Source organism: Acinonyx jubatus, chromosome E1 (assembly GCF_027475565.1).
Source record: "Acinonyx jubatus isolate Ajub_Pintada_27869175 chromosome E1, VMU_Ajub_asm_v1.0, whole genome shotgun sequence".
In the NCBI taxonomy this organism is placed as follows: domain Eukaryota; kingdom Metazoa; phylum Chordata; class Mammalia; order Carnivora; family Felidae; genus Acinonyx; species Acinonyx jubatus.
Genome location: NC_069397.1, coordinates 7574597 through 7596391, shown reverse-complemented (window position 1 = coordinate 7596391; position 21795 = coordinate 7574597). Strand labels below are relative to the sequence as shown.

At 47.6% G+C, this 21795-nt stretch overlaps 1 long non-coding RNA gene across 11 annotated transcripts in view; it reads left to right on the top strand.

Annotated features, from left to right (window-relative positions):
* The window catches only part of LOC106983012 (uncharacterized), a 229432-nt gene that overhangs the window by 71489 nt on the left and 136148 nt on the right, over positions 1-21795 (top strand). The window lies entirely within an intron of this gene.

The following is a 21795-nucleotide window of genomic DNA, read 5'->3' as shown; positions in this document are numbered from 1 at the left end:
TTGTAACTTGGGTGGCTCGGTCGATTAAGCGTCCGACTCTTGATTTCGGCTCAGGTCGTGATCTCACAGTTTGTGGGTTTGAGTTCCGCGTCGGGCTCCGCACTGACAGTGTGGAGCCTGCTTGGGATTCTCTCTCTCTCCACCCTTTCCCCTGCTCACCTCTGTCTCTCTCTCTCTCTCTCAAAATAAATAAATAAACTTAAAAAAAATTCTTACCGTGCATCTCCAATCTTCATTTATGTTGAAAGACACACACACAGTAGAAATTACAAAAGGTTGGGATAAATAAGAAATAAGCAATAAAATGTCTTTCTAACCCTGAAGGGTTCCAAACATCATTAGCTCATACTTCAGGGCACTTTACATGAGGTTTGTCATTGACAATAGTGGATGGGCATTCATATTTCAAACTTTTGTCAGATCTAATTAGCCCCATTCTTTTTTTTTTTTTTTCCCCTCATAGTGCGGCTGACAGAGAGATCAAATAGCACAGGGAGAACGGACTGCATGTCTGTGAGGCATTATTGCTGTGAGGCTATGTTATCACTGTATCGTCAATTCTAGTATCTTTGCAAGAATATCGTTTAAGCCTCTGGTCCATGTTGTAAGAATTGGTTTAGGTGAAATCAATCATGTAGTCAAATCAATTTTACTGGTCTCCCATAAACTGTGATCTGTCACAGTCTGCATGAACTATCAGTGAGGAAGGACATTCCTTCGGTCTGTCTCCTACCCCTTCCTGTGGGGGACCCATGTGTCCCCTGAGACAATGTGCCAGCTCACATGGAGACTGCATACAGGTGCTTGAGAAAAGTTTAAAAATGTAATTTCTTTTTAAAAATGTATTAGCGAGTGCACAAGTGGGGGAGGAACAGAGACGGGGGGGGGGGGGAGAGAGAAAATCCCAAGCGGGCTCCGCACTGTCAGTGCAGAGCCCAACACGGGGCTCCGACTTACGAACCGTGAGATCATGGCCTGGACAGAATTCAAGAGTCAGATGCTTAACCGACCGAGCCACCCAGGCGCCCCGTCTTTTTTTTTTTTGAGACACAAATAAATAATTGTATCGTTTGTATACATCAACGCTTCACCTTATATCCGCCTCGGGAGCTGAGCGCACAACTTGGAGACCCCTTTCCTATATCATGCAACACAAGTTCACCCTCTTGCCGATTGACTTCTGGCTTTATGTAGATGCGTCTGGAACCTTCCATCCCTCTGAGGTGGGTTGAGCTTGTGACATGCTCCCGTCGTGCCTGCCAGAAAACTGCCCCATGGTGCTGCTCTGAGCTCCCACCCTGAAAGCGTTTGAGGGAAGTCTGCAAAGTTGGTGGACGTGCCGGGGCCAGGAGCTGTGAGGGACCATCCTGCACAACCTTTCTGAGAGGAAAAAGTGCTGACGGCACCAGCAGCTAACAGGAGCTCTCTGTCATCCTTGTAAACAGGGTCGAGCTGGCCTGCTTTATCTCTGTGTGCACAACGCAGATTTAATAGGAAGTGCCCTCAGAATCATTGCTGCTAGGTTGAGTCTCCAAAGGAATTAGGGATAACAGTTTAATAACTGGAGAAAGAGCTTAGGCGCTTTGCTGTGTCGGGTGTCTCTGAGTTGGCTACTGAAAAACGAACTTGGGACATTAAACCCTTTTATCACTCAGATAGCGCAATATGGGGAAAATCCATTCCTTGGCAGGGGATGAGTTTACCGGCTTCTGAAGGGGGTGTGTGTTTGAATATGATAGGGAAGGGAGCATTTGTCAGAGCGGAAGGTGGATCAAAAGACAAATGAATTCTTTGAGTTAACTAAGAGCTTTAAATTATCTGGCTTTGAACTGCCTCACCATTAGCAGAGCATGCTACGCTGAAAGCCAGCCTGTCTTTCCAAGGTCTGTGGGTGGCACAGGGGTCTCTATCTGCTAATGCTGCATTTTAAAGGAAGAAGCGGTGTTAGGGCAGATGGCTAAGGCTGGGGAGGCAAGATAAATGTCTATTTAGCTGGGTGATGGCGTCACTCTTGCTAACCTATTCACCCAGAAGCCTGCAGAAAATAGGAGATTTGGACATAGCTGGCTCCCCTCGTATTAGTTAGGCTGGCTGGAAGTCATCCGTCCAGACTGAGAATGGATAAATCAGGTTGGCTTCGCCCAGGGGTTTCCAAATTGGGATCCACGGAATCCCATCGGAGTTTACCTTCTATGGAAGACTGAGACACGGTCACAAATTCTACGTGTGCGTCATCCCTGTGTTCATACCCTTGCAGCCTAGCACTACAGATCCTTCCACCAAGAAGTGGAGACTCTTTCTCCTCTCTTGGAATCTGATTTGGATATGTGACTTGCCTCGGCCAGAGGGACGCCATCAATGGTGAGGAAGGCGAAGGCTTGACAAGCAGTTGTGCATTAGAGCTTGCCCTTCGGAGGCTCATGGAAGCCATGAGAAGCCCACATCTGTCTGTGAGATGATGAGAGACCCAGTGGTTGTCATCTCAACCAGCCAAACCCTGTAAGTAGCTCTGCCTGGCTGATAGGTGGCAGGTGGCGGACACGGGAATGACCCCCGCCGAGATCTGCACAGGACGGGTTGGCTGAGCCCAACGCAACTTGATGACTTCCTGAAACGCCAGCTAAATGAATGGCCGTTGTCTTTTCTTTTTTAAGTTTACTTATTTATTTTGAGAGAGAGACAGAGAGCATGCACGTGGGTGAGGGAGGAGCAGAGAGAGAGCGGGAGAGAGAGAGAAACCCCCAGCAGGCTCTGCACAGTCAGCGCAGAGCCCGATGTGGGGCTCCAACCCACGGACAGCAAGATCATGACCTGAGCCAAAAGCATGAGTCAGACCCTTAACGGACTGAGCCACCCAGGTGCCCCACGAATGGCCATTGCCTTAAGTCATTAGTTCTGGGCGGTGTAGCAAAAACTAGAGGCAGAACAAGGGGGACTGAGGGCAGTATTACGAGCCCCCACATTTGCTTTCACATGGAGCAGCTCTGATTTGCTTACTCTTTCCTTTAAGCTCTTGTTTGAATAATGTTAAGGGGTCAGTGGGAGGGGGAGAGGGAGAGCCTTTGCTTTAGTCTAGAGTATCCCAGAATACTCCTGTTGCTGGTGATGAGCCTTGAGCCATCTGATCTGAAGCTTCTGCTTCCGGTTTTGCAGTGTAGAAGCTGGGGAAAGTTTCTCGGGGCAGCTGACCTGTCCCCGTAACCCCCGAAACCGTTCCTTTTTCGCTCAAAATGCCGCACATCCAGCCATCTCATCGTAGGGTCAGTTCCTACCAGGGAGGACAGGAATACATCAGTTTTTGAAGAGCTCAGACACTTGATTTTTTTTCCCACTTAAAAGTGAGACATTTGCCTTGACCTTGTTGGCCTTGAGCTTGCTGCCATTCATTATTTCCACAACCGTATTGTGACTCCGCTAATGCCATAAGGTGGGATTTGCTCTTGAGGAGGAAGGGGAAACCAGAAGAAAGGCGCGACCTTAGGGGCCTCTAGATAAGGGATGCAGAAATCCAGTCTTCCCACAATTTCCTGTTGCATGGGCGCTCCGTCTTTCCGTCAGCCTTTCGAATGTTACGATTAGGTACGCATGACGGACATGAATACCTTTTTCTCAAACTGCATTAACCTTCCCTCTTCTAACAGTGTCCTGCTTTTCCTTTGGGTTACTATCCTTCCTTCCACTGCGCAGAGTCTTGGTGGGACTGAGTATCCAGGATGACCGGGTGTCATCCCTGGTCAAGGTGGGTGTGTGGTCCAAGCCACGCCAATTCAATGCTCTCATCTAAGGGCCCGAGAATTACACACATGACGTGAGGCTGAATGTGGTTGTGGCTGATGCATTAGACAGCCTGCATTCCATCTTGAAAGTCATTCTGTCATGGTAGCACCATCCACCCGGGCACCCGATGAAACCTCCAAATGGTTTCTATTTCCACCTTTCTTCTTCCCACTCCGTGCCCAACTAGTTACCCGCGTTTGTTAATTCTGCAGCTGCAACATGTTGTAAGTCCCTCCCCATACGTTTATCCTTTCTGCTCTCACCCTGTTCCTGGTCCTCCTTGTGGCTTACCTCAAGGAAAGGAATAGCTCCTTTCTTGTTGTTATTTATTTCAAGACAGCGAGCAAGCACAAGCAGGAGAGAGGCAGAGAGAGAGGGAGAGAGAATCCCAAGCAGGCTCTGCCCTGTCAGCACAGAGCCCAACGTGGGGCTCAGACTCACAAACCATGAGATCACGACCCGAGCCGAAATCAAGAGTTGGATGCTCAACCGACTGGGCCACCCACGAGCCCCGTAAGGAACGGCTTCCTCATCGTTTTCCTGCCCCTAGCTCTTCCAGACTCCTTTATATGGTTACCACTTGTCTCCATTAAATGCAGATGAAGTAACCTCACTCCGCACATGGCCATTTGTCACATTGAATAAAGCCTGAGCATTTTGTCATGAGATTGGAGTCACACTGTAAGAAGCCTCGGGGTATGTGGCGGCTGATATTCGTTCAGCACCTCAGTGACATCAGGGACGACCACCCTGCCCTTCCTTCTGCTCCCCCCCTCACAGTCACAAATAGTTACCCCAACACCAGGCATCACATCCAGAATCCACAACCTAGGCAGGAAGAAGGGAGAAAGAAGTGTTTCCAACCGTATTTGTCTCCATTACTGGGAAGAGAAAAAGCCTTTCCAGAAGTCCTCAGCCAGCCGCTTCTTCCATCCCATTGACCAACTGGTACCTCCTGGCCCCTCCTAGCTGAAAGAGGGGGCTGAAAAATTAAGCTTCTCTCGCCTCTAAAGAAGGTGGGCAGGGACGAAGGGGGTCGAGACCAGGAGTAGCATTGGAGACATGAGACTATCTGCTGCTTTCCTTCCCACGGCATCTCACAGGATCATTATTACTCTGTCATTTCATTAACCTAGAAATATACTGTCGTAATAAAATATCAAAGAGGTGCGGAAAGCGAATGCCAAGAACATCCCAATACGTTAACGGAAACACAGACATTACAAACGTCAGACACACGGAGGGCGTAAACCGTAATCATCAGAGAAGACTGAACAGCAAAGGTGGGTCTTGAGCTGAGCCAGGGAAGCCTTTAAAAGTATACAACGTAATCCCCAGGTCTCAGGATTTACAGTCTATGGTGAGGTAAGTGTAACACACACGAGACACAAGCCAGCAAGGCAATTCATAAATAAGCCTTAAAACCAGAGGGAATAGATGAGGTGTTACAGAAATTAAGACGGGGAGAGAATTAAGGATTAAGTCTTTTCTTTAGCTCAGTTTCTCTCATTCCCATTGCCTTAGCATTGGAAATACTAATGTCTGTCATTTCAGGTGGTGGGAGTTGCATTGAAGTTTTGGGGGGACTCATGCCCTTCATGGCATCTGGCTACACAGCATTTACCAAGAAGCCCCTTACGTCCCCGCCTCTTCTGATCCGAGAGGCATTTCCATAACCTTCTGTGCCACTCCAGGGCATAGATGACCCATTTTGCCTCTCGTTACTGAGGCAGTTTCCGGGAAACTCTAGGGGACTATTTATTCTTTGAAGTTAGTTGTTTATTTATTTTGAGAGAGAGAGAGAGGCAGGGAGAGGGAGCGAGAGAATCCCAAGCAGGCTCTGCACTGTCAGTACGGACCCCGACGCGAGGCGCAAACTCATGAACTGTGAGATGATGACCGGAGCCGAAATCAAGAGTGAGACGCTTAACAGACTGAGCCACCCAGGTGCCCCTGGGAGATGTATGAAGCCCATCTTCCCTGACACGCCACACAGCCCTCTCCCCCCTGGGAACTCTCCGCCTCCGTGGTTCTTCCCGGAAAAGGGGTGCACGACGCCTCGCCCTTTCATCTCACGGCCTTGTTAGAGATTTTGCTTCTTTTCTAGAATCCCCTACTGTGCATTCTTGTCGCAATGTGAAATTCAACAGTGTGGTCAAACGTGGCAACAATCCTCACATCCACAGAGAAACGTTATATGTTTTTTTGGAAAAGAAAAAGTTTTAATGTGGCCAATTTTAAATACACGGGAAAGTAGAAAGGATAGCAATGAGCCCCTAGGAGCCTATGTCCCACCCTAGCTACTGTTACTAACATCCTTCCACCCTTGAAAAAATGGTCATGCCTTTATCGTCACAGATAAAGTGTCTTGAAGTGAAAGCCAATTTTTTTTCCCCCTCCTGGTGAAATTTGAGTGAACTTTGGCCTTTGTGTCTAGGCTCAGAAATCAACTGAAATGATTTTCGAGAAAGTTCGTTTTGGACAAGACTACGAATTCCTTTCTTGACGCCAGCTCACCCAAGAACCCTGAGCTTCCTGCTTTCCCTGCCTGTCTACACAAGGGGCCCGGGTATAGATGTGGCTCTTTTTCCTTCGGTGTCCCTCTCTAAGAAGTGGGCGTAACGAGACTTGGCTTCGAGGCCGACCAGGTAGCATTCCCCTGCATCAGGACTCCTCAGAGACCATTATATGTAATCACAGAGTGTCACCGGCCTGACATGAATGATTATGCAAAACTCTCTGCCCAATTTCCAAGTAGCTCCAGGGTCTTGACAAAATGATGTGGCCATTTGTGAAATGCAAGCAAATGGGAGGAAATGGAGGGAGTAGGATTTCTGCAGAAGTGACAGACTCATCCAAGAGCAAGAACTCTTCTAGTCCAGCAGCAGACAAAGCAGAAATTCTTACCCCGAATGAACCAGCCTTGTGAAGTATGAATTCATACCCAGCTGTCACCGGGGAACATTTTGGATTCGTTTTAACCGGCTGTGACACAGCCAACCTGGGCTCACTTGGGCTTGGGTGACATTGTGCCCATCCGCCACTCTCACGGGAGACAGTTCAAGGTGGGGATAAGGCTGCTTGTGAGCCCCCCAGCGGCTGGTCACAAAGCGGACACACATGCGGGGTGCCTGGGCGGCTCAGTCGGTTAAGCGTCCGGTCTCAGTTCAGGTCCCCGTCTCACAGTTCGTGGGTCCGAGCCCCATATGGGGCCCCAGGCTGCCGGTGCGGAGCCTGCTTGGGATTGTCTCTCTTTCCCTCTCTCTCTGCCCCTCCCCAACTCGTGCTTTCTCTCTCAAAAAGCAGATGAACTTAAAGAAAAAGTGGACACTCATGCACACAGACACGTCGTCACTGCACACACAGGCTCGTGCTATGTGGCTGGCATCCCCAGGGCTCGCCCACGGTGGGGAGAGTGTGATTTTTATTCCCACACCCAGACCTAAGAGTAATTCTAAGGGAAGGCTGTAGAAGGAAGACAGACCATTCAGATACAGCTAACCTTTACTGGGTTTCCTGTTCATTCACATGCTCAAGAAGGTGCATACTCAGGGCACCTGGCTGGCTCAGTTGGTTAAGCGTCCGACGGGCCCAGGTCATGATCTCACAGTTCGTGAGTTCAAGCCCCACACCAGGCTCTGTGCTGACAGCTCGGAGCCTGGAACCTGCTTCAGATTCTGTGTCTCCCCCTCTCTCTGCCCCTTTCCTGGCTCGTGCTGTCTCTCTCTTTCTCCCTCTCTCAAAACTAAACATTAAACAAAAATTTTTTTAATAAAAAAAGGAAAGTGCGTACTCTGTGATGTGCAGGGCAAAGTTGGGAGAATGGCCTTCCCTAATGACGACCAGCTGGTCCCTCATCAAGTGTATCAGGGAGGGATGGACTGTAGTATAGCAAACTCTTGGACTGGAAGCCGAGACACTGGTTATGAAGCATTTCTGTGACTCTGATATAGTATTGAGCATCTCTGGAACTCAGTTTTCTTATCTATAAAATGAGAACACTCGGGGCACCTGGGTGGCTCCGTCGGTTGAGCGTCCAACTTCGGCTCAGCTCACGATCTCAGTTCGGGCGTTCGAGCCCCGGGTCCGGCTCTGTGCTGACAGCGCGGAGCCCAGAGCCTGCTTCGGATTCTGTGTCTCCGCTAGTGAGCATTTCCTAGGCGGGGTCACTACTGCTCTATGCAGTGACACAGATTTAAACAAGAAAAGTAAAGACGAGAAGAAAAAACCCACACGGGAAAGAATTCTCTTCCCATGTTGACACCCCCTTGCTTTGTGTTCCAAGTTCCATATGCCATTTGAAAGAGTCATCATTTTCAACTCCCGTCATTGGCTCTTTAGTGGACTTCCGGGGAGGAGAGCTTCTGGAAGTTCAAGTGTCTCACTCAGAGCCACAGCTCCTGACTGGTAGAGCTTCCAGCACAAGGTGTATCCCTGAGACGATCTCTGTGGAAGGCGACCCAGAGTTGTCTCTTGTTCTAAACAATAAGCCAACCCTTCCTCAACCACTGGCAAAATGCTCTGACTTGATAACACTCATCCATCACTGTGTAGACACAGTCGACTCACCACCCACCCTCTCCAACCTTCCCAGTTCGGTGCCTCTGTTTCCAGTTTTATCTTTCACGGCATCGAGGTCAAATAGGGCTATGAGAGGGATGGGACCATCCCCTGCCTTTTGCAGGTTTCAAGGTCCGAGGTGTGACCGTGACCTCTAATTAAAGCACCTACCCATGTGGGAGACAGACTGTAGATCCCTTTCTGGGTCCTTTAAATGTTCCCGTAAAGCTCTAACTATAGGGAACAAAATGTGGTTTCTTTTCAGTTGTGACCAGGGGGCTGGTCGTTGGGCTCAATGGCGTGTGGTTTTAATTAATCTTCAGCTCTTGAACTCAAGCCAGCTGAACGAGGATTCCTCCACCAGGGTTGGGCTAATCCATAGATGCCGGTCAGTTTTCGGACGCTCACCATGAGCTGAGTTTTCAAGTTGAGCCTCTTTTGTCTTCCATGAATGGCGCTAGTCCAACACGGAGGAGCAGGGGAAGCAAGTGACTTGATAACATCTTTAGAAACCAAGTAACAAGCCATTAGGAGGACTAACAATGAATAAATGCATTTTCCATTCAGTGTCTCTGTGGCAATCCAGACGAGCATATGACTAGGAAAATGTAATGAAAGCAATTGTAACTCTTTCGGTAGAGAGGTAATTACAGTCTAGGGCTGCCTGACTGATGAAAATTACACTGCTTATAATAAATTGCCACACAGCTAAGTCTTTTCTGAAGTCCTTAGTATGATTTGTGTTTGTGCACTTACTTAAAACATCAGGGAACAATTTATAAACATGAGCCTTTTTGGACATTGCCAGGATCGGCATTTACGATTAGAGAGCCTGTTTAAGGTTTCCTGATTTATAGAGGATAGATCATATTTTCCCGACACTCTCATGGTCAATTACAGACCTGCATGGTGCATTTGGTAACTTAAAAGCAAATTTAATCTTTTTATTCATTTATTTTTTCATTTGTGAGCAGGCCAAGTCAAGAAAACATTTTCTCTTAGCTTGAGGAGAAAGAGGGTTCAAAGACAGCTTCCTATCCATGGTATTGATGCAGGTGGGGAGCCATACAATGCCTTGTTTGTCTTCTTCTAGTAGAAGCATTAGGAACTTCTACGTGGAAATAAAGGGCACCAGGCTAAATACCTGAGTCCCCAAGCCCTTGTCAAGAAAAGTTCAAGAAGTCCACTGTCTTTGGTGGCACTGCCTTGCGGACCACGGGAACCATTGTGGAAGTCACCAGGCACACGTTCTAAGCCCCGTTGTGTAATTAACTAGCTTTGTGATCTTGGGAAGATCACTAAGTCTTTCTGGGGTTTAGTTTTCTCATCCTTCAAATGAGGGTTGGACTAATCGGGGTCTAGGTCCCTCCGGACAAAAGATGAACGATTCTGTCTCAGCTCAAGGGGTTCTCAACTGTAGCTGTACATCAGAAACACCTCTTTTTTTTTTTTTTAACATCAGAAACACCTCTTACAAATACTCAAGCCTGGGGTGCCTGGGTGGCTCAGCCGGGTAAGCATCTGACTCTTGACTTTGGCTCAAATCATGATCTCAAGGTTAATGAGTTCGAGCCCCACATCAGGCTCTGTGCTGACAGAGGGATTCTCTCTCTCTGCCCCTCCCCGACTCATGCTCACGCATGCACTTTCTGTCTCTCAAAATAATTCGAGCCCCACACCAGGCTCTGTGCTGACAGAGGGATTCTCTCTCTCTGCCCCTCCCCGACTCATGCTCACGCATGCACTTTCTGTCTCTCAAAGTAAATTAATAAACAACAACAACAAATACCCAAGCCCAAGCCCCACTCCCGATTAATTAAGTCACGAGATCTGGGAGTATTTACATATTAAAAAAACTAACACCACACAGGTGACTCTCATGGGCAGCTGTGGTTCAGAGCTTTGCTTTCTCTGTTTGAGATTTCTGAAAGCCTTGATGACTGGAAGCAGAAGAGACTGGGCCACTCAGGAGCCCAGCGCCCTGGTCCTTTGCCAGAGTTTCTAAGAACCAAATCCTATCTGACACAATGCCCGGGGCCCTCTGCTGCTTCTTTGTGGACTTCTTGTCCCCTGGAACACTTCCAACGATAAGCAGACGGCATGAGTGGGTGTGAGAGAAGTCCTGGGATGGGTTTGGGGGAGCTCTACCATTTAAACTGGTTTTCACCGGAACCTTTGGAGGAATAGTTTTAACATTTTGCGGTCGAGAGGCTAAAGACTCCCCCAGTGAAAAACCAGACAGTCCAGGTGCTGAGACGGGCTGGGCGATCCAGCATTCAGGAACAGTGATTCCCCTGCCAGCGACCATCCTCCTGTGTATCCCAAGGGAAACGAGGTGGTGGAGGGCTGGAGCCCACTCACACGGGCTTGCGGGAGTCAACCACGGATGCCTCTACCCAATCTTGCATTTAGTGACACCACATTGGTAGCTTTTGCTTTCAGCCCTGGTGGGGGTATTTACACAGGAGAGATTAGCAAATGATGCACACGGGTACCCCTCCCCGCCTAAGTCGGTTGTTAAACATTTATCAGCACCCTGCTGAATTGAAGTACTTAGATGATTCTCTTCCGCCCTGGCAGCTGGGACTTTTTCATAGTCTACTGGGAGGAAAAAAGCTCAGAGTAAATATTTATACATTAACTGTACCTCTGGCTTGGAGGTTGTCACATATTGGGAAGGCAGCAGAGTGGCCTCTTGTGCATGTCGGACTGTACGAAGTTGCCTGAGAGGGTGAGGTTTACCTTAAAAGAAATGGAGAAAGCCTGGTCTTTTCCATGGATGAACTCAGCTTAAAAGAAACATTTTTTTAATGTTTATTTTTGAGAGAGAGTGTGTGAGAACAGGCAAGGGAGGGGCAGAGAGAGAGGGAGACACACAATCGGAAGCAGGCTCCAGGCTCCGAGCTGTCAGCACAGAGCCTGACGCGGGGCTCGAACCCAGGAACCGTGAGATCATGCCCTGAGCCGGAGTAAGACGCTTAACTGACTGAGCCACCCAGCCGCCCCAAGGATGAATTCAGTTTTATTGGGGAGATCTAATATCCATGGCTGAAACCTAGAGCAGTGACTGCCCCAGTGTGGTCCTTGAGCCATCAGCAGTAGCATCACTTGGGAATTTGTTAGAAATACAAATTCTCAGGTCCCACCTCAGACCTACAGAATCAGAAACTCTGAGGTGGGGCTCAGCAATCTGTTTTAACAAGCCTGCCTGCAAAATGCAAGCTTTTTTTTTTTTTTTTTTTTTTTTTTTTGCGAACTGCTGTTCTAAACAGATGCGCCAGAGGCCATAAAATGATGCAAAGATTCTATAATGACAGAGTTGAACAGTTGGGACCCAGATCATCTGGCCCAAAGGACCTCAGATGGTTACTGTCTTTCCCCCAGACACCCTGCCCTGGGCCATTTCATGCACACACACACACACACACACACACACACACAAGCACACACATATACCCAATCATGAGTGTGCCCCTGCAAAATTTATGGAACACTAGCCATTATTACCTCTTGAAGGCTTTGGCATTACCTGCTGTCACCTCTTCCTCGCCTCTCACTCTTGCCTCAAAGCTCTGACACTTTTCACTCCCCCCAAAGCTACATTTTCCCAGGTCTTGAAAAAGCTTATTATTGCTAAATTCAAGGGGCACTTGAAAATCCTCAACTTCCTCTCCTTTTTTTTGCAGTATTTGCCACAATTGATCATTACCACCATTCTGGAAATTTCTCTTTTATTAGATTCTCTGACACTTCCTTACGCTTACCTACCTTAGTCTTCCCCTCCTTCAGGGGACCCTTCCTTCGCTGCCCAGGGAGGGAAATCAGAAGAAGAACATGTCTATGAAGCCTTGGAAGAGAGTCCTTGGAGAAGGCAGGTAAATGGTTTTATAGGCTTCTCTTAGCCAACTAACAGGCCAGTTGAAAACCCTCATCTTTGGGGCGCCTGGACGGCTCATTCGGTTAGGTGTTGGACTTCAGCTCAAGTCATGATCTCGCGGTTCGTAGGTTTGAGACCCGCGTCGGGCTCTGTGCCGACAGCTCGGAGCCTGGAGCCTGCTTCGGGTTCTGTGTCTCCCTCTCTCTCTGCCCTTCCCCCGCTTGCTCTCTGTCTTTGTCTCTCTCTCAAAAATAATAAACAGTGAAAAAAAATTTAAAAACCCCTCATTTTCTCCAGTGAGGTCCTATGCCCTCACAACATTACACACTTATGCTGATGAATTCACTCATGCTGAAGCCTTCACTGACCGTGTTTTTCAGAATCGCAGACCTAGAGAACCTACTTGTCATGGATATCTTCAGTTAATCGTGCTTCGAGCACCTCAAACTCAACATGTCTCCCCCTGGAAGATACCATCTCCCCTTAGGGCCTCACCTCCTCTTTCAGTGGTCCCACTGCGGTGTGGGGGACCAAGGCCTTTCCACGTGCTCCAGTTAAAAAATGAAACTACCTTTGCAGGGTCTCATCCCACGGCCACAACAGCCCATTAACACACTTTGCTGAACAAAAGTCAGTTTCCTCCTTTTGCTCCCTTCTTTTAAATGAGTCACAAACTCAGTGCCTTCCAGACATAGGACATGAAAAAAAAAAAAGGCAAATAATAGTAGTGGGGACAGTGGCACAATGGAGAGGCTACCTGTCTCCCTCCCAGCGCCCCACCAGGTATGTAAATTCTTTTAAGTTTTAAATTCTGTTTTGGCCAAATGCAGTGCATCTGCCAGCTGAATTTCTCTCTGAGGCCCCACCTTGTGACCCCAATGACAACAGCAATTTAAGGCACCTCCTCCATGCAAGAGGTAAATTATAAAAAGTGACCTGGTAATATACGTGTGATTTTGTCCACCATTTATTAAGCTTCAAGTCTAGGGAATATATCCCCATGCCGCTAACATTCTATAAGATGATTTGTAAGGGCTGCATAGTAGGTATGTTTAATACTTTACTAAATAATTCCCCCTCGCTTGGCCATTTAGATTCTTACTGGGTGTTTTCCCTACGCACTCAACATGCCTAAAACGAAAGTCACCTTCTTTATAAACATTTCCACAAGACCAAATCTTTAAAATTAGATGGATCGTAGGTTGTGTGTATTCATGAATCTGACACATCTGTTAAATTATGCTGTAGAAAAGCGATTCCAATTTGTGTCCTGTTGTCTTAGGAAACATGGGGTATGCTCATTCAAGAAATATCTTTTGTAACTTGATAGGCAAAAAGACACATCATTGCTTCCATTTGCGTTTCTTTGACTACTGGTTAAGCTGAACACCTGTCTTGGGTCAGGTCCCCTGGAAACAGACCTGAGATAGGCTAGCTGTCGTGTGTCTGTTGGGGAGCAATCCTTGGGACACCACCTGAAAGAGAGCGAATGGAACAGGACTGGGCAGAAGAGAGGCTGACCCATAAGCTGGGTTGCCTTTGGAGTTGTCTTAACTTGAAGCAAGGGGGAGGGGTCTATCCTTTGTAGCCCTTCATTCTACCAGTCACTGGGTGTGGGCTCTTCCAGGGGAAGGACGCCATCTTGGGAGAGACAACTACCTTTGGGAGGGAAGTCTAGAGAGGGACTCAGCCAGAGCCCAGGCACCTGACATTCCCAGGGTCTAGGCTATGTTGGCTGGACAGACCTCATCACCCTCCACCCACAACCCTTTTTCATACTGATGGACATAGGGTCTGGCCTAAAGTAGGCATAAAGATTTATTGCATAAATTTCTCTTTCTTCTTTTGTTCATGCCTTGTGCCCATTTTGTTCTGTTGCCATATTTATCTTTCTTCCCCCGTCATTTCTTTGCGAAGTGCTACTTGCGTTTTAAAATATTAACTCTTCGTCATATAGTGAAATATTTTCTCCTATTCGCCACTTGCCTCAGGATTTCATCAGTTTCACTTCTGTGATACATATGTATATACAATGTATACCTTTCAAATTTTTATGTGGTTCAATCTATCCATCTTTTTTTTTTCTTCTTTTTTTGCTTGCATGTTTTGTAACCCTTTACAATCCCCAGATCAGAGATTGCTCACTTCTCTGTATTTTATTTTTCTCAGGTTCTTCTTAGGTTTTATTTCTTCCATTTAACTCTCCGACCCATCTGGAAAGTATTTGGGTTTAAAGCATGAGGTAGAGATCTAACTTAGGTTTTGTTGTTTTTTTTCTTTTTTTTCCTTGGGAAGATCCCTTTATATCACTCCAAGGGATGTGGATTTTATTTGGAAGTTGATGGGGAGTCCCTGAACAAAGCTGGGCGGGGGCAGCGATGGGATCAGTTTTGCCGTAATGGAGGGCTTTCAGCCCTGTGACTCCTGGAAATGCGCAGATGGTTTGGCGTAGCGGGCCTTCCTGCCTCTCCCATCACACTGTGTAAGGCTTTCTCCACCTTCCTGCAAGTCTGGCTGTGCCTTTCAATGATTAAAGCAGGATCCTCTGACACTTCAGGAACGCATCAGAGAAACCCATCATGAATTTGCTACAATTCAGCACTTGCCAGAAGCTGGCTGGAGGCATTTGATGTGTGTAAAAGCAGGCACTGAGGGCTCATGTTAAACATCCATTCATCTACATTCTTTGAGCTCAAGCCTGGTATTGAGTTAGCTCTTCAGAAAGCCATGTGTCTGGTGCGGATTATCTTAGTCCCCTTCAGAAACACTTCTATTCCGTTAAGATTTAATGTTATTTCCCTAGCTTTTATCTAAGGGACGTGCAAGAAACATCCATTTTGAGAACCTTGCCGTATCTTTTCATAAAAACACATGGCCGCCGGGGCTTGGTGTTTCTTTGTTCGATGAAAATATTTTACATGTGTTTCAAGATTGAAACTTATCTCGGATTCTTGGAATTTATTACCGACAAACGTCCAAATTAATGTTCAGAGGGCTTCCCAGAGAACTTCAGAGAGGTGTTCTGAATGTTAGGTGAGCCCTGTCTTTGTCGTTTTGGGGTGCTCTAACAGAATACGACAGGCTGAGGGGCTCAGACAACAAACATTTAATTCTTACAGTCTGGAGGCTGGGAAGTCCAAGGTGGAGGTGCCAGCAGATTCAGTGTCTCCTTCCCAGTTGCTAGATGGCCGTCTTCTCATTGTATCCTCACATGGCCAAGAGAACAATTCTCTCTCTCCTGTTATCTTCTAATAAAGGGCATTCTTGAGGGCTCCACTCGCATGCCCTGATGACCCCCAGAGGCCCACCTGCAAACACCATCCAACTGGGAACTGGTATTTCAACGTATACATTTTGGGGGAGACACACACATTCAGTCCATAACAAGCTCTTTGGGCTCAATCCTGTAGAAAATCTCAGAATTTGCTTCTGCCTGACATGGGCAGGGACTGATCAGAAGGCAAGGCGGTCCTGTTTTGGTAGAGGTCAAAGGGTCTGCCTGCTCCACATCACTCGGCCTTCCAACTTTTAAGGAAGCCTGACTCCCATCTTGACTGGTAACATCCCTTGTGATTCCAGAATAGCCTGTACTGACTCGTAGGCATTTCACAAAGGGGTGAAATTCTTTGTCCACTCACTAAAGGCCCTTCTGGGGGCTTGAGCTCCGAGAGGGCAGGTCTGTCTCATTCATTCTTCACTCCTCAGTGGCTGACACCAGGCCTGGCCATACCATAGTAGGTGTTCATTAAAACATTTGTTGAATGGGTGAATGGAGCATGAGGTTGAAGACCGAATGCAGGGGAATCCAGAAACGGAACGTTGGACTCCAATTAAAAAGAAACATGATTGGGGCGCCTGGGTGGCTCAGTGGGTTAAGCCTCCGACTTCAGCTCAGGTCACGATCTCACGGTCCGTGAGTTTGAGCCCCGTGTCGGGCTCTGGGCTGATGGCTCACAGCCTGGAGCCTGCTTCCGATTCTGTGTCTCCCTCTCTCTCTGCCCCTCCCCCGTTCATGCTCTGTCTCTCTCTGTCTCAAAAATAAATAAACGTTAAAAAAAAAATTAAAAAAAAAAAAAAGAAACATGACCAAAGGCATCTTCCGAGTTCCTTGGGAATCAGTCACATATTTTTCATAGCGATTTCATTCATTCCTCAGTTAATTCACTCAAAAGTAACTTTTTATTTTCTTTGAGTTCCCACTTTGTGCCAGCTCCCATGTAGGAGGCTTATTTGAAATCTCGAACATGCAGACTAAGTCCCACGGGCCACATCTGGCCCACGACCTGCTTCCCACCTGGCTCTTGAGCTAAGAATAGCTTTTACCTGTTTAAATGGTTTTTAATAAAAAATGAAAAGAAGACTATCGTTTGTGACTTGTAAACTTCAGAAGAAATTCAAGTTTTAGTTGTCCACCAATAGATTTTTTTTTTTAAAGAACACAGCCAGGCTCTTTTGCATAAATACATTGCGTAGGGCTTTTTATGCAGGAGGTGATGGCTAATTTTACGTATCAACTTGACTGGGCTGAGAGATGCCCAGATAGCTGGTAAAATAATAGTTTGGGGGGGTGTCTGTGAGGGTGTTTCTGGGAGAGATTGATGTTTGCTTCAGCAGACTGAGCGAAAGATCAGCTTCGCTCATGTGGGCAGAGCCCATCCAATCTTTTGGGGGGCCAGAATGCAATAAAAAGGTAAAGGAAAGGTGAATTCCCTCTTTTCCTCTTGAGCTGGAATGTCCATGTTCCCCAGCCTTCAGGCATTGGAGCTCCTGGTTCCCGGGCCTTAGGACTCAGACCGAATTATACCTCCAGTTTGCAGACGGTAGACTGTGGGCCTGCTTGGCCTCCCTAAACACATGAGCCAATTCCCATAACACATCTCCTCTAGATATCTCTATATCTCTAGATAGACAGATGCCAGATAGACAGACAGATGGACAGATAGGCATATAGATTCCGCTGCTTCTGTTTCTCCGGAGGACCCTGACTGATACACAGGACCATGGCGGAACTGTGGTTGTGGCAGGAGCTCCGTGGCCCGTGATTTACTCTCTGGTCCTCTATGGGAAGCATTCACTGGCCCCTGTTCTAACACGCAAAGTGCACACTCAAAACCCAGGGCGCATGCCCCTGATGTCCTGACTTTACATGATGAGGGCATAATGGTAGGGATGGACCTAAGGCTAGGAACATCTCCAGCCAAGGGTGGTCTGCAGATACTATGAGTCCGACAGGTGACGGGGAAGGAGTAAGGCGGTAAGGCAGCTGGTGTGGCCCTGGGAAGTTCAAAATCAAGTTCAAAAAGGCAGCTGAAACACGAATGGCCATGGAGACCTGGAAGGGCCTAGGGAAACGGGTTTTCCACTGTGAATGCCACAGGATCAGCCTAACCAAGGTAGCTGAGGAAGAGCCGTTTCATTCCGACAGCGGAAGCTGCCGTTTACTCGCGCATCCCTCCGGGCGTGTGGGAGGGGGGAAAGCTCAGAGCGCATGCTTGCAGGCAGGGTGGACACTCCAGGGTGGCGCCCGTGTCTCAGTAAAGCTGGGCCCAAGTCAGGGCCGGGGATATGGGGCGAGACTCCTGGCAGGTTCGTTCACCGCCAAGGGAGAGAGAGGGACTTCTTGGAAAGATCCGAAAGCTGGAATTCGCAACACAAGGGAATGCACTAAGCTATTCACGAGGGCCTCCACAGACTCCTGTCTGGATTGCTAAAGTACTTATCTTCTTGGCATCTGAATGCACTAAGGCAAACATGAAATGTATGTTGCAGGGAAGGGGGAAAACATAATGAGGTGGCACCCATCTCAGCTCTTGATTTCATACGACGTGGCTTTATATAGCAACAACCTGCAATTTGTTAGGGGAAGCCTTGCTGTAAAGTGATCTGACATTCCTTTGCGATGTGAGAGCGGATAAAATCTCATCAATGCTTTTGGGGGAGGATATTGATTTTCATTCCATTTGTCCCTGGCAGATCAAGAAGACCGAGGCAGGCATGTTAATGGAGTAGAAGCCAGAATGTTAAATACAGGTGGTTCCTCACCGTTAACCTCAAGGAGCTGTCAGGATGCTTCATTTTCATATTGGTGTGGTCCAGCTACTTCTTTAAATACAAGGAAGCTGGGACTGACAGCCTCAATTTCATAAGGCAGGAATTTTAAGGCTACTATGTATTTTTATTCGTTAATGGATTTATTCTGCTTAAATATCCAGAGAAAGGAAAGCACGGCTCCTTATAGAACACGGGTCCTGCCAGAGACTTCTTTAACGTATAACGTTAAGCAAATTGATGCAAACTCTTGATATTTAGGAAGTTGTGGAAGAGCAGGGAATGGGAAATGAAGACATTTTTATTCGAATAGAAAAAAAACAGATGCCACAGAGAATTTTTTTAATGTTTATTTATTTTGAGGGGGAGGAGGGGCAGAGAGAGAGAGAGAGAGAGAGAATTCCCAAAGAACTATTTTCTAAGTGGCTTAATCTGTCTTTTGTCTCCTTACTGTTGTAATCAGGGAAAGAAAAGACAGAAACCAGGATGTGTCTATTCTACCCCACCATATTTCCCTCCCTCTGCCACCACATAAGAGGATAAAACAAGACCTTGTATTCTCTTAAGGTGCATCATTTCACAGCTATGAGAGTCCATGAAATGCAGCCTGCATCTTAGAAATAGAACTTTGTGGGGCGCCTGGGTGGCTCAGTCCGTTAATCGTCCAGCTCTTGATTTCCGCTCAGGTCACGATCTCACCGTTCACCGGTTCGAGCCCCACGTCGGGCTCTGTGCTGGCAGTGAGGAGCCCGGTTGGGATTCTCTCTCTCCCTCTTTCTGCTCTCCCCGCCCCAGCATCTCAAAATAAATAAACTTGAAAGAAAGAAAGAAAGAAAGAAAGAAAGAAAGAAAGAAAGAAAGAGAACTTCTTTTCTAGAACTCTCTCTTCTCTCTGCTTTGATCCACCACTTACCATCTACAGATAATTTAGTTCATTCTAGCCTCTGGTCTATTGATTTCTAGCTCGGTCCATTCAGAGCTCTTTATCTGAGTTTCTTTCCCTCCTCTCCGCTCTTGCTGATCGTGAAAGCGACAGCCTCAGCCAGGTGTTGAGTCTGGGAGGAGAGGTGTCCTGTTCGAAGTCTCTTGAGACGCCCCCCTCTACTGTCAGCAGCTGTTGCCCTTGTGGGGTCTTTTTCTCCATTTGGCAGAGGAGGGACCCTGGGTGGCTCTGGGGGGTGGCACACCCAATTGCAGTGGAAAGGTTTGGCATGGATGCTTCTGTACTGATGCAGCCTCATATCTGGCAAGGAGCCCAGGACATCACTCTGATGCGTTTCCTTTCATTTAACCAGGCAACTCCCCGGGGCTGGTCCGGGCAACCTTTCGGCCACTTTCTGTCCCTCCAAGAAGTTTGATTTCCCCCTTATACCATTCCATTCCCAGTCCATGGACAACTCGGGGCCATTTTGAATTTCTCATATTTAAATAGACCATCCACCTCCTTTTTTATTTTCTGTGCCCAGGGCTGCCATCTTCCAATAACAGCTGAGAGCCAGCGTATCAGCCTTCCTTCACGTGCCCCGGAATATTGTAGGCATCCTTCTTCTCCTCCCTCCTTTTTTTTTTTTTTTTTAATGTTTATTTATTTTTGAGAGAGACAGAGCATGAGTGGGGAAGGGGCAGAGAGAGAGACACACACAGAATCCGAAGCAGGCTCCAGGCTCTGAGCTGTCAGCACAGAGCCCGACACAGGGCTCGAACCCACGAACCGCGAGATCATGACCTGAGCTGAAGTTGGACGCTTAACTGACTGAGCCACTCAGGCACCTCTGAAGTTTGTTTTTTAAATTTGGCAGTATTGGTTCTCATCTATTCTCTCACAACTTTTGTCTCGCAGTAAAGAATAGGGTGTTGGTTTGTTTGGTTTGGTTTGTTTTGACCTAGAAATTTCACCTCTGTTATCTTTGCTGTCGGAAGAGTTTATTTGCCAGGTGGGGTGGGGCAAGGCCAACAGAGAGGTGGAGAAAATGGAACAAGGTTCATTCCAGGAACGCCTCACATGCCCACTCTCCTGTGATATTTTAATAAGTTAATTTTTGTACAAACGAAGAAATCGATGAGATTACATGACATCTAGTTTCTGCCTTGGCATCTACTTGACAAGATAGGATGCATGATAGCGTTGAAGGGCCCTCCCAAATGCCGTCCTTTCGAGCACTGTCGCTGTTCGATTGCTCTGCCGGGCACACCCAGAGACCAATTGCCTACCACTACCTCTTCCAACCCAACCCGTTCTGTTCGCATAGTTTGCTCTGCCTCTGGATAAAATCCCAGAAAGTTCCCAGAGCTTTGCTGGCTACTTTTCTTCGGGCGATGATGGTAATGCAACCCAGGCCAGTCCATCAAAACTCTGGGCTCTTATTCAATTGAAAAGTTCTCCCCTCCCTCTGCTCGCACCCAGATGGGCTCAGAAGTCCGCAGCGGGAGAGGAGACACGTTCGGCTTCTTCCCCACATCCTCTCACTCCCTCCTCTTGCGTTGGCTAGCCAGGGTGGCTGTCCTGAGCTTTGGGAAGGCTGCATTCTCACGTGGGTGATGCTGTTTTATCAGGCGTTGGCACTTGCCTGCTGCGTCGTGATGAGCATTTTGGCTTCTTTCTTGTGTTGTGGGGCTTGGGAGAGTTTCTTTCGAATCCCTGCCTGCTGGTCAGGTCTGATACCTGCAGTTTCCTTGACTGGTGAACTATTTACCTGACCACGAAGACTCATTCGTCTCCTGGCTTTTTGTTGGTTCACCTCTATCGGGGTCCCCTTGCTCCTCTAGGTTCCTTGGGCACGGTCCATTTGAAAATGACTCCTGGCCGGCTCCCTTCCAGAAGGAGCTCATGTGACCCAAAGCAATCTGGATGCATCCTTAGCAAACTCTAAGATGCCAGACGATACCTAATGCAGCTGCCGTCACCGGGATCCTCCCACTATGTTTTCTTCGGGTGTGAGGCAGCCACCAGTCCCTGTGGCCCCAAATTTCATGGGAAATGTCAAGTTTCTGAGTTTTTCTCTTGAAGTTCCTATCATGGCTTAAGGGGAGGGGGGAGCATTTTATTTCTCTCCCCCTTGGGTAAGAGAACAGAAAGGTTGCCCTCTCGAAAGAAAGCTTTATACCTTCATCTTCCTCCTTAATCTTCTGAGCCTCCCGTTAATAACCTCGGGGCAGGTAATGGGATGATGCAGGTGTATGAATTTCCAGCGACCTCTTTCACAAGTCTCGTGTACACAGTCTAGCATGTCACTATAAAAAGGAGAGGTGAGGGGCGCCTGGGCGGCTCAGTTGGTTAGGCGACTGACTGCAGCTCAGGTCATGATCTCGCAGATGGTGAGTTCGAGCCCGTGTCAGGCTCTGTGCTGACAGCTCAGAGCCTGGAGCTTGCTTCAGATTCTGTGTCTCTCCCTCTCTCTACCCGTCCCTTGCTCACCCTTTGTGTCTCTCTGTCTCTCAATAATAAATGTTAAAAAAATTAAAACAAAACAAAGGGGAGGTGACGGGGCTTGACACCTTTTTCTCTTGTCCTTGGACGTCTTTACTGAAATTGA